The sequence below is a fragment of the Saimiri boliviensis genome, chromosome 1 (assembly GCF_048565385.1).
Source record: "Saimiri boliviensis isolate mSaiBol1 chromosome 1, mSaiBol1.pri, whole genome shotgun sequence".
Taxonomy (NCBI): Eukaryota; Metazoa; Chordata; class Mammalia; order Primates; family Cebidae; genus Saimiri; species Saimiri boliviensis.
In genome coordinates, this window is record NC_133449.1 from 112964866 (window position 1) to 112976249 (window position 11384).

At 39.0% G+C, this 11384-nt stretch overlaps 1 long non-coding RNA gene and 1 pseudogene across 1 annotated transcript in view; both read right to left on the reverse strand.

Moving 5' to 3' along the window:
• Positions 1-983: 983 nt before the first annotated feature.
• LOC141582659 (uncharacterized) overlaps positions 984-11384 on the reverse strand; it is a 50383-nt gene continuing 39982 nt past the window's right edge. Inside the window, exon 3 of the long non-coding RNA XR_012515613.1 lies at positions 984-1039. This is a non-coding gene — a long non-coding RNA (uncharacterized LOC141582659). The remainder of the gene's footprint in view (positions 1040-11384) is intronic.
• Positions 1473-11384, reverse strand: part of LOC141581698 (heat shock factor protein 5 pseudogene) — a 29263-nt pseudogene continuing 19351 nt past the window's right edge.

The window sequence follows — 11384 nt, forward strand, 5'->3', positions numbered from 1 at the left end:
ATTTCATTGCTGTAGAGGAAGTGTCTTATAGCTCTTCTGTTTACTTTGGTTGGTCTCTTAATTTATTTAAACCTTAGAATAATTAAGTTTCATGATGAATGTGACTTTGTAGCTGAAAGATATCGTTCTCTCAGAATATTTAAAAAAATGGTGAAAGAATGAACAAAGATAGTATATGAATGAATTCTGCCTTTATACACAAAGCATGAAAGGACTTTTGAAAGTCCTTGTTTGGTGGCGTAAAGTAAGCCTCTGAGTGCTTTCACACACCAGGTAGAAGATGGGTAGTGTTTGATGACAGCCCAAAATAGACTCTTCATTTCATTTTTGAGAATTTATTACACATTTACAAGTATGTCTCATTTGACCCTGTCTCCACAAAAAAATGGTTAAAAAATAGCCGGGTATGGTGGCTTACACCCACAGTCCCAGCTGCAAGAGAATCTCTGGAGCCCGGGAGTTTGAGCCTTCAGTGAGTTATGCTGGCTCCATCTCACCATTGCACCACTCCAGCCTGGGCAACAGAGTGAGACTTTGTCTGTTTAAAAAATTGTTTTTGCCCAAGACAGCTCTTTGTTTTAAGACATTTGAAATACTGAGCTGGTGTCTGACCACAGGAATTGACCACAGCATCTCTTCCTGCTTGAGACTTTCCCTGAAATGTGCTGGTAATAGCAGCCTAGAGGAAGGTGGTTATATTTGATAAGTAGAGGGAGGAGGGCATATATGTGATTCATCTGAAAGTTGCATCCGTTTATTTAGGTGCAAGGTTGAAAAAGAAGTTCCAGCCCCAGCCCGGTTTTACTCCACATGCATGCAGAGATTCTGTGATTTTTGTATTCTCCAGTGGAATTGGGACATTGGTGCCTTTATTTTCTTGACATTTATTACTAAAAGCTTTTCTCAAGACTGTAAAAGTGATTAAAATGGCTATGTCGCTTTAAAAAGAATCTTTTGTACTCACCTCACTTAGGACAGTGTTTCCTCTTCTTCCTCTACAGGTCTTGCTTCTGACCGTCCAAGGGCAAGCACACTCTTCCTGAGAAAGTATCAAATGAGTGGTAAGACAATATTATTTCTGCTTTCAAGGAAAACCTAAACATTTTCTGTCTTGTATATTACAGAGAGTATTTAGAGAAACTCAGATATTAGTTAAAAATGTTCAACTTTTCATAGATTTACTTATTTTCACATGTGATATAATTTCCTTTAGTTGTCACTGTTTTTGGAAACATACAGACTTTGTGTTTACACATTTGGTGACATTTTCACCAACACAATTAATTGGCCACATGATTTAGTGTAGTAGTCACGGATTTATGCCTTTTTCTTCATACGTCTTTGACATTTTTCCCTTGCTCTAAAGAGTATGTTTTAATAATGACTGATAGGATTTAGGCCACAGCTTGGATTTCACTGCAGCAAATCAAAAGAATCCATTGTTCTAGATTGGATCTGTGATGTTGGCCTCCTTTTTCACAGTGCTCTAACCACAGTCACATCCAAGTGGATGCTACAACTTTTTCATTGCAATGTAATAGAAACGTAACATGCCCTGTGCTGTTTTCCATATTAGCCTTAGTGTGTGAAACTAGTGTAAAGTTTCCATATCCTGCCTGTTTTAGGATGAGAATTAGAACTGTAGGATTTTTCTGTACTGTTGCTTATGTTTCATAATGTTCTGTTATCTTACTCTATTTTCAAAAAGCCATACATCATGTTTTTCAGTTAATTTTAACGACAAGAATACAAGAACTGTGGGTTCTAGAATAACATCAGAACTAATGCAGCACAAGAAAAAGGGGTCGTTCACCTACATTTTCATAGTTTGCGAGGACTTTGTCTGACTTGAGCTAGTAATTTCTGGTTAGGATTCTTAAATTTCTCAGTTTCTTCCAAGAGCCATGGGCTTCTCACACATACAATGTACGGAAGTAGAAGAAAACCAATCCCCTGCCCCTGTCACTTCAGTGGTTAGAAATGTGTGTCAATGAGACCAGTTCAACTTCAAAGGAGGAGGTATTGTAGAGAAGAAAGTGTGGCCCAAGTCCCTCTTTGGAGCTTTTATTCTTTGGACATTGGTAGAACAAAATGATTGTGTGTGCTGAGGATACCCTGTTCAGTTAGGTTGGCATACTCATTTTGACATTTAAGTTTAAGGTAGGCTACCTTTCAGTTGAGTAAAGACCCATTTATTTTATCAGTAATGTATGACTAGATGACCGAGAGGTCATTCGGGATACTGCCAGATATTCCTGCGCATCTCACGATTGACTCCTGGCCAGAAACTGGTTCTTAGAGCTGTCAGCTATTAGATCCTGATAATGAAAGTAAGCTATGTGTAAATGTAGAATGAGAAAACAAAACACTGCTGCATAGGGGTTCAGAAATACAATAGGTAAACGTTTTTATTAGCTAAATTTCTCATCTGTCCCAGATATTGGCATTTTTATGAAGGAATACTTGAGATACAATAATTTATAAAGAAAAGAGGCTTCATGGGCTCACGGTTCAACAGGCTGTACAGGAGGTGTGGTGCTAGCATGTGCTTCTGGCAAGGGCCTCAAGAATCTAATGATCTTGGTGGAAGGTGAAGTCATCATTCACATGGTGAGAGAAGGAGCAAGAGAGAGTGGGAGGTGCTGCAGGCTTTTAAATCAGCAGATCAGGCCAGGTGCAGTGGCTCACACTTGCAATCCCAGCACTTTGGGATGCTAAGATGGGCAGATCACTTGAGCCTGGAGTTTGAGACCACCTTGGGCCAACAGAGTGAGACCCTGTGTCTATGAAACATTTAAAAATTAGCCAGATGTGGTGGTGCATGCATGCACCCCCAGCTACTCTGGAGAGGAAGGTGGGTGGATGACTTGAGCCCAGGAGGTCAAGGCTGCGGTCAACCATAATCACGCCACTGTACTCCAGCCTGAGCATCAGAGTGAGACCCCGTCTCAGAACGACAACAGTAACAACAACAAAACCCCAAAAAGTTCCTCCATGAACTCAAAGCAGGACCTCACTAATCACCAAGGGGATGGCACTAACGCATTCATGAGGGATCTGCCCCCGTGATCCAAAGACTTCCCCACCTCAAACCCTGGGGATTACATTTCAGCGTGCGATGTTGAAATGTAATCACAGACATTCCCTAATTTATTTTGCCTTTCCTTATCTACACGGGGATTCTTTCATTTGAACGTAATAGAATATGTGTTAGGTCAAGAAGTAAAACTGTGTTTTCAGATTTTACACACAGAGATTCATCATGCCAGATTATTTAAATGTTAAATTTTGTTTAAATTAAAATTTTTTAATTGATTTTTTATATAGCGATAATCAGATGTATCTTGTTTTATATAGTGATGATGAGATAACTAGAAACTACTTTTATTCTATGGTATTTTATTATACCAAAATTGATTAGTTATATTTTTACTTTTAGTGCAAGAAAAGAGGAGAAGCTTTCGCATATATTCTGTGAGTAAACTTTCGAAAAGTTAAGAAATTAATTGTTTAAATTAAAAGTCGATCTGTCATGATTCCTTAGAAATGTAACAGGGACCCAGTGCTGTTAGCATGATCCTTTTTTGGTGAATTTTCTAACTCTTTTCTATTTTCCTAAGTGTCAGATTTATGCAGGAAAGTCTTTAACTTACTGTGCCCATTTTTAAGGCTGTCTGATTTTTAAGTTAAATTTAAATTGGTTGTGATATTGCCTGGGCGGTGCAAGCATGGTTGCTGGTTTTCTGGAAGCAGGGTTGGGAAGCAAGGTGGAGTTTCCCTTTGTGTGTGCCATTTTCTCCCATTTCCCAGGTTTCATCCCTGGTGGGTCTGAGCTCAGAAACCTTCAGGTGTAATATATCCAGGGAATACACATCCACATTCCTTCTAAGATGGGAGGATAGGTGGACCTACGGTTCTAACCACAGATTTACTATTGACCTTGCCGGCTCTGTTGTGTTTCACCCTACCTTCCCAGGTACCATGTGCTATGATTTCGGTGACTGTGTTGGGTTCTTCAAAATACACGGGATTGCTTGTTTCTGTTCAGGTCACTCCCTGTGGGCACCAGGGTTGTGCTTTTATGTCAGTTACCACTCCTCTATCTGCTTGCCACCTTGCAACATTGACTCAGAATCATCTGCTGTCAATCCTGTCTCCTGATTCTGTGTATAATGTTTACTTTACGACTAACTCTCCTGACATTTCAGAAGGAAGAGAAAATAAATTTGTGGTCAATCCATCATATTTAACCCACATTTAGAACCTATATGTAAGTGTAAATCTAAGTTTAATGGAACATAATTATGACCTTAATTCAGACAATTTTCTAGTTATACCTATTATAAGCATATTACACTTTTCCACTCAGGCCTTGTGTAATAACTCTATTCAAACTCCGTACCTGCCATGTGGTCCCATTGCTGTGCAACATAGATGGAGCCGATTTTGTTAGCACACAAAGTGTTGGAAATTTTCAAGTGAGCTAAAAGTCATTAATTATTTTAAAAACATCTAAAACATGTCATAAAAAGTGGGGAGAAAACCGTGATCTCCAGGGCCGGGTGTGGTGGCTCATGTCTGTAATCCGAGCACTTTGGGAGGCTGAGGCAGGTGGATCTCTTGAGGCCCGGAGTTCAAGACCACACTGGCCAACATTGTGAAACCTCATCTCTACTAAAAATACAAAAACTAGCCAGGCATGGTAGCACATGCCTGTAGTCTCAGCTACACGGGAGGCTGAGCCAGGAGACTTGCTTGAACTTGGAGGTGGAGGTCACAGTGAGTGATAGGAAATTTTAATTAAAAAAAACGGGGACAGATTTCACCTGAGGCTGTACCAATTAGTCTGTGTTTTGGTGCGTTATTCCTGTTATTTTTATTCTCATGTATGGAATTTTCCTCAGAATTGACTTTTCTTATTTTAAAGTATTACGCTGCACTACCTCAACAGTAGTGACATTAAGGGATACCTTCTTTCCCTTTGAATGAAAGTATCTGAATCAGTCCATTTTTATTTTTTATGCCATATTTGTTTTTCAGACAACAAAAGTATACACATATAATCACATAACACTGTTAATGTAATCTATAACAGAATAGCTTAAGAAACATAAGAGTTCAGCTGGAGTTAAAGCATTTCAATCTTAAAGGGTAATTTGGTCCTTCAAATAGTAATGTTGTTCAAAAACATCTTGGATTTTGGTTAAGAAAGAAGTGAATTTGCAGTACAAAGCATCTAAAGCAGCAAAATGCTGTTGGACTCTATGGATATTTCGGATTGTTGGCTACTAGCAATGTTTAAATGCAGCATAGGTTTCTAAACAACCACGAGATCTTCTCTGTACCCTGCCTTTTTTTTCATACTGGCTGATTAGTAGTAGATCCAACCCTGTTGTGTCTTTAATGAGTTTGCGAGAGACCCTAATGGAAGAGTGTGATAACATGATGCAAACAAGCATATTAAGAGGAGGAAAGAAAACTCATCTGAGTTATTTTTTTTCCAGTTAAAATAATCAGTATTTTGTGGTTTTAAATAAAGCTGTTGATCTTTTCAACTATTTGGTGATTGGCATTTGGCTACTGGGATTATTTTTAGTCAAGAGCACTTTCTCTCTCTCTCTTTCTCTCTCTCTCTCTCTCGGTCTCTCTGTCTCTCTCTCTCTCTCTCTCTCTCTCTCTCTCTCTCTCTCACTTCCCTTTTGTAAATTTGAGATGGAGTCCTGATCTGTCACCCAGGATGGAGTGCAATGGCACAGTCTCAGCTCACTCCAACCTCCGCCTTCAGGAATCAAGCAATTCTCTGCCTTAGCCTCCTCAACAGCTGGGATTACAGCCACCCAGCACCACGCCTGGCTAATTTTTGTATTTTTAGTAGAGATAGGGTTTCACCATCTTGTCCAGCCTGGTCTTGAACTTCTGACCATGTGATCCACTCACCTCAGCCTATGAAAGTGTTGGGATTACAGGAGTAAACCACCTCACCTGCCCAGCAGGAACATTTACTTAATATAATGGAGGCAGTTTGCGTATTGACTATCGCACTCTCAACAAAGAATAGATATTTTGAAAGTGTTTTAGAGATAGTTGATTTTCTACAGGGTTCAAAAGGTTCACTGTCATATCTCTGATAGCACTGTGGATGAATTTTCACTCATTTGTATCTGTAGGAAGATTTACTTTCCAAACTGTAACTGACTTGAATATTGGTCAAGCTCTTATTGAACTCCTTAATTTCTCCCACATTCTGTGCTAAGCAGCTGCAGGTAGGAGAGAAGGGGTTCTTCCTCTCCTGGAGAGGCTCACTTTCTCTTGAGGGGGATGCCCTGCAGGCAATTGTAGCATGTAACACACAGTGAATTAGACTGATGAGTACGCAAAAACAGAAGTGTTTTGTGGTGTGGCTGCAGGCAAAGGGATCCCAGAAGGTGGATGAGGTCAAGCTTGCTGGGACAAGGGAGAAAGGAATAAATATTCCAGACAGAAAGCAGCACGAGTGAGGCATGAATCTGCCATAATGTGCATCAAATAACTTAAAGAATGAAATCAATTAACTTTTGAAAAGAATGCAGAGTATTCTCAGAAGTTCTCATTTGAGTAGTGTCATAGCAGTCTTATGTAAACATGAAGTGAAAGTTACATTCCAAAAGTCGTTTTCATCATCTGATTTTTGGATGTGAGACAGTCTTAAAAGCAGTACTTTTTCCATCCTCCCACAAGGAAACAGGCCCAGGGAGACCTATGGCCCCTCACTTGTTTGGTGACTGAGCAGCTCTGGCACGCACACTCTCTGGCTCTAACACACTGGTTCCATCGCACTCTCTCTTGAATGCACACATTAAGGATTAGTAAGGGAGTAAATGTAGTATTAGGTCTTCATTTACTGCAATCAAATGCTCTTGTGTCAACATTATTTAATGTATGATATTTTGTTGCAGTTAATGAATAACAGAAATAGAAAATCTCAGTGCTTTTTCCTGCATCAGAAAAAGAACATGAAATTCCATTATAAATGTTTCCCATTATTTATAAAGGGAATTTATAATAGTGGCTTGCCAGGTTTGATGATCAGTGTCATATCAAGGGCAGCATTTTATAACCCATTTTTCAAACATCATCTGTGACGAGAGCCTCCAATGAGTTTCCCATAGAGCTGCACATGATACCACACTCGGACAGGTCACGGGGTATAAAAAATACCTTAATGCCTTATTGTTTGACATTGTGACAAAGGGAAAAAACCCAAACTTTGGTAAGTTTATCCTACTGTGATGTCTTTCTCTATCTTCCTTCTTCTTCAGATACCTCCATGGCATCTTGATAGAAAATACAGCTCGTGTTCCACCATACTCCTGGATAACAGCACAGTCAGCAAGCCTGATCTCAGCCAAATATTAGGATGGTGAGTACAACGAGGTTGCCAAGGGCTGAGTGACAGACCCCCGTATGCTAAAAGCATGCAGGCCATCCGCTGTTAGTTCAGCCATTTGGTTGCCCTTTTCAGCAGGCAGTTGAAGAAGCTGATGTCAATGATATATGGATTTTTCAGGACCTAAGGATGAATTTTTTTAATCTTAGACACTGTGTGGTAAAAGGGAAAGCCAGTTACAAATAAGCCATCCCAGAATAAGCATGGCTATTTATCTGATGCATTTCTGTTATGACAGTATTGAACCTAATGGGCAGGAGAGGTGCTTTTTATTGGATGTTTCTAGGAAAAATTAGTAGTTCTTTATGGGCCATAGGCCTAGCACGATGGGCACTACTTTGGGAACTACTCTTGGAAGAAGGAACAGCTTGTCCTCCAGTGGCACCATAGTGTATCTGCATTTAAATTTTCCCATCATGCACCAGCACATCATAGGCCACAATCAGAGATGCCCTTTCACAACACCCTTGACAGATGGCTTCAAGTTGTTTTAAAAAGCCAGCTCCAATGGAGATGTCCAAAAAATATTATTAACATGTCCTTCCATTATGAGTGTTGATTTTCAGAAAACAGTTTGACAAGTGGTACCTCAGAATGTTAATGTCCTTATCCCTAACTTCACTTTCCAGTCTATAAACACGACTAAGTTACAAGCTTAAGTTTGTCTCTAATGTACTAGTTTTAAGCTAATTTGTTAGTAACTTCTACTTTAATCAAAAATGGCCATTAATACTCCTAATAATGTAACTTTCCTCTCTCATGTATAACAATAATTGAGATCCAATTCTGTTTCAGCAAGAACTGGACTTCACCTGTGTCTAAAGCCCTGAGCTTTGATCTGTATGGTGGCATCACTTAATGTTTGTATTCAGTCCTAAGTAAAAAGCCACTCTTTCTTGGCTAGAGTCCCTGACTTCTTCTGATTTCAAAAGATTCTAATGTCTCAGTATGCAATTCAAAAGTACTTTTTAAGCTTGCCCTTGTTCAAACAAGTAAGAGTCCTACTTTTTCTTTCAGTGTGGTCTAAATTTTACAAGATGCTTTTAAAAATTGAAATATATATACAAAATGTATATATATTTTTGGAGAAGGGGTTTGCCGTGTTGGCCAGGCTGGATTCAACCTCCTGGGCTCAAGCAATACACCCAAGTCAGCCTCCCAAAATGCTGTGATTATAGGCATAAGCTTCCGTGCCTGGACTAGAAGTCTATTTTTGAAGCATAGTAAGTTTTAATTTACTCTCCAGTTTTAGAAGGGATTATTTGGTATATTTGCTTTTGATGAAAGAAAGGTTTACTGAGCAAGTTAATATAGAAAATTGGCTTTTAGGAAAGATTTTGAAAAACGTATTTCATGGTTAGTAGAGCATTGTTCTCAATGGAAGAAGTGAGCCATATTAGAATCACTTATACTGTTTCTTCAAAACATATGTCTGCAAACACATGCATCTTCCCAGCTCCACCTTCCCTCCGGCTCTGGACACTCACAAGCCTTTTAGGAAAATGAGGAAGTATGTGAGACATCATTATATGGATAAAAGCATCCCAGATGATTCTGATCTTCACCCTAATTCAGTCATTCCCAACTTTGCTGCACATTGGAATGACCTGGGGAACTTTACCGACAACCCTGATGCCTAAAGCATGCCCAGCACCAATTAAATCAGAATGTCTCCAGCTGACATTGAGGTCCTGTTTAAAGCTCCCCGGGTGATCCAGTGTGCAGCAAATGTGGAGGCTGCTGCCTCCTTTGTGTGAAAAAGTGATGGTTCTAACATAAAAATTACAGGTTTTCCCTGTCATTTGCTCTTCTTTCTACCCATAAAGCCTATCATCTGTGCGAGTCATTTCTATCTATGTGTGCATATGCTTCAATTTATACCATACCGTAGTGTTTTCTGAACACCTGCAGTTCACAGGAGCACTGTTCAGGGACCTTGGGTGAATCCGTTTTAAGCCTTGGTTCTCTTAACTGTAAAATGGGCGGTGCATGGAGTGTCACGTGAGGTTCGGTGGTCCTTGTCAGCATGTAACTTCGAATTTTGTGATCTTATAATTTGGAGATGACACTGTTGGAAGCACTATAGAAATATCTCTCTTAGATGCTAATAATGTTGTAAGGCCTACTTTTTACAACTCCAGTTTGCCTTCTCAAATTATTCTCAGCTTCATTTTAAATGTTGAGGGTGAATGGAAGGACAGACCTTATCAAAGAAAAGCCCCTGTTTCCTGACACACAACATCTGTGGATGTCTTTGGAACACAGTAACATACATCCAAAGAATTGTATTTGTTCATTCATACTTTCTATAAACTAATGTGGAAGTACCTGTCATTAATATTGTGTGATGTGGTGTTATGCTCTGTGTTTAGTACTGCTTATTTTAGGAGAGCTACAAGTGTCATCGATTTTTGGATGCGTTATGCTGTTTACTAATAAATTTTCTACTAATCATGCATAGGCGATTTTAAATTACTTTATTTGGTATAAAGCACATTCATTCTGTGCTTTTAGGGAAATAATGACAAATGGGTGAGTACTAAATCAGCTGAAATGCAGGGCCTAGCAACTTAAAAAGCAAAACACTACTGTCTGGCCTAAATGTAAGCATATGAACACATAGATATAAGTAACTGGCACAGAATGAAAGGTTCTATGGGCAGAAGAGCAAATGACAGGGAGAATATGTCATCATTTATACCTAAGAACCATCTGCAGACGCAAGTCTTCTATCAGCCTTTTGCGTAGTATTTTGCTTCTCCTGTTTTTGCTGTAGAGCCAGAGGACTAAAACAAAAGAAAAGTGCTCACATGATATTGTTTTGAATACACGATTCCAGGGCCACTGAGAGGGTTCCCTCCCCCGCCTTTGGAAATATATCTTCAGACCTAACAAATGATAAAATCAGTTCTTACAACTTTTGTTTTTCTCCACAGTGTGACCATGGCAATATGTTACAACATAAAGCACAGGTGAGCTCTTTGAAACCTGTCTTCTTATTCCAGCTCATCACTTTGTGTCATATGCAACACGCTGTCAGGTCCTAACTCTAGACATTATAAGCTGTAGAGTGCTTATTTTACAGTGCTACAGTAAATCGTTTGTGGGTTTTTTGGTTCGTAAAAATCTTTTAAATTATTAAGGGTTCCAAAGTGTATTTGTTTATGTCTTTGTTTGCAATTCATTTGGAAAGAAGCAGTAAAAAGATGCCCTAGCCTCATGCAAATATACAGTAGGAAAGAGGCGTATTTATAAAGCTATCAGGTTACTGTGGGTATTCTTTAACCCCACCAAAATCCAGAAGTGCTAACTGATTAAAATAGCTATAAGAGGATTGTACATATCAATGAATTCGTTCACTAATAGTCACTGAGCTTTCTTGTACAATAAATGGATCTGTCCCCTTACTGGCTGTTACAATATTATGCATTGGCTACTTGGTTTACTTAGAGTGTCAAAAACTCACTTTCATTAGTATCACCACCATTATAAAAATGTCTTCAAATATGGAGATGCCGTCAAGCTCACAGTAGTACGTATGAGTTTTCAAAGTTGAGATTTTCAGCTTGAAAGTTTTAGCTTTATTATAGAGAAATACTTGTTATTTTCCTTGAAATGACAGACTCACTTGACTTAATTTTATGGATAACAGTCAGTTATACTTTCAGATACAAATGGTGTACTGTGAAAAATTGGCTTGTTCAGCTCACAATTTAATCACAAGTGCTTTTCTTTAACATGACCATACTTCAGTATGCAGAAGCGCTTTATGTGAACTTTCTACTGAGGATACTAAAAAGAGAGGCCAAGATTTAGTAACATCATTAATTTTTACTGTTTCATCAAGGACATTCTTCAGTGAAACATGCTCTTTGATACAAACTGCAGGGGCCGTGAAGAGTGGAACGAATACTGGTATAATTCGGTAGCACTGCCCTTATTCATACTGAGAAACCAT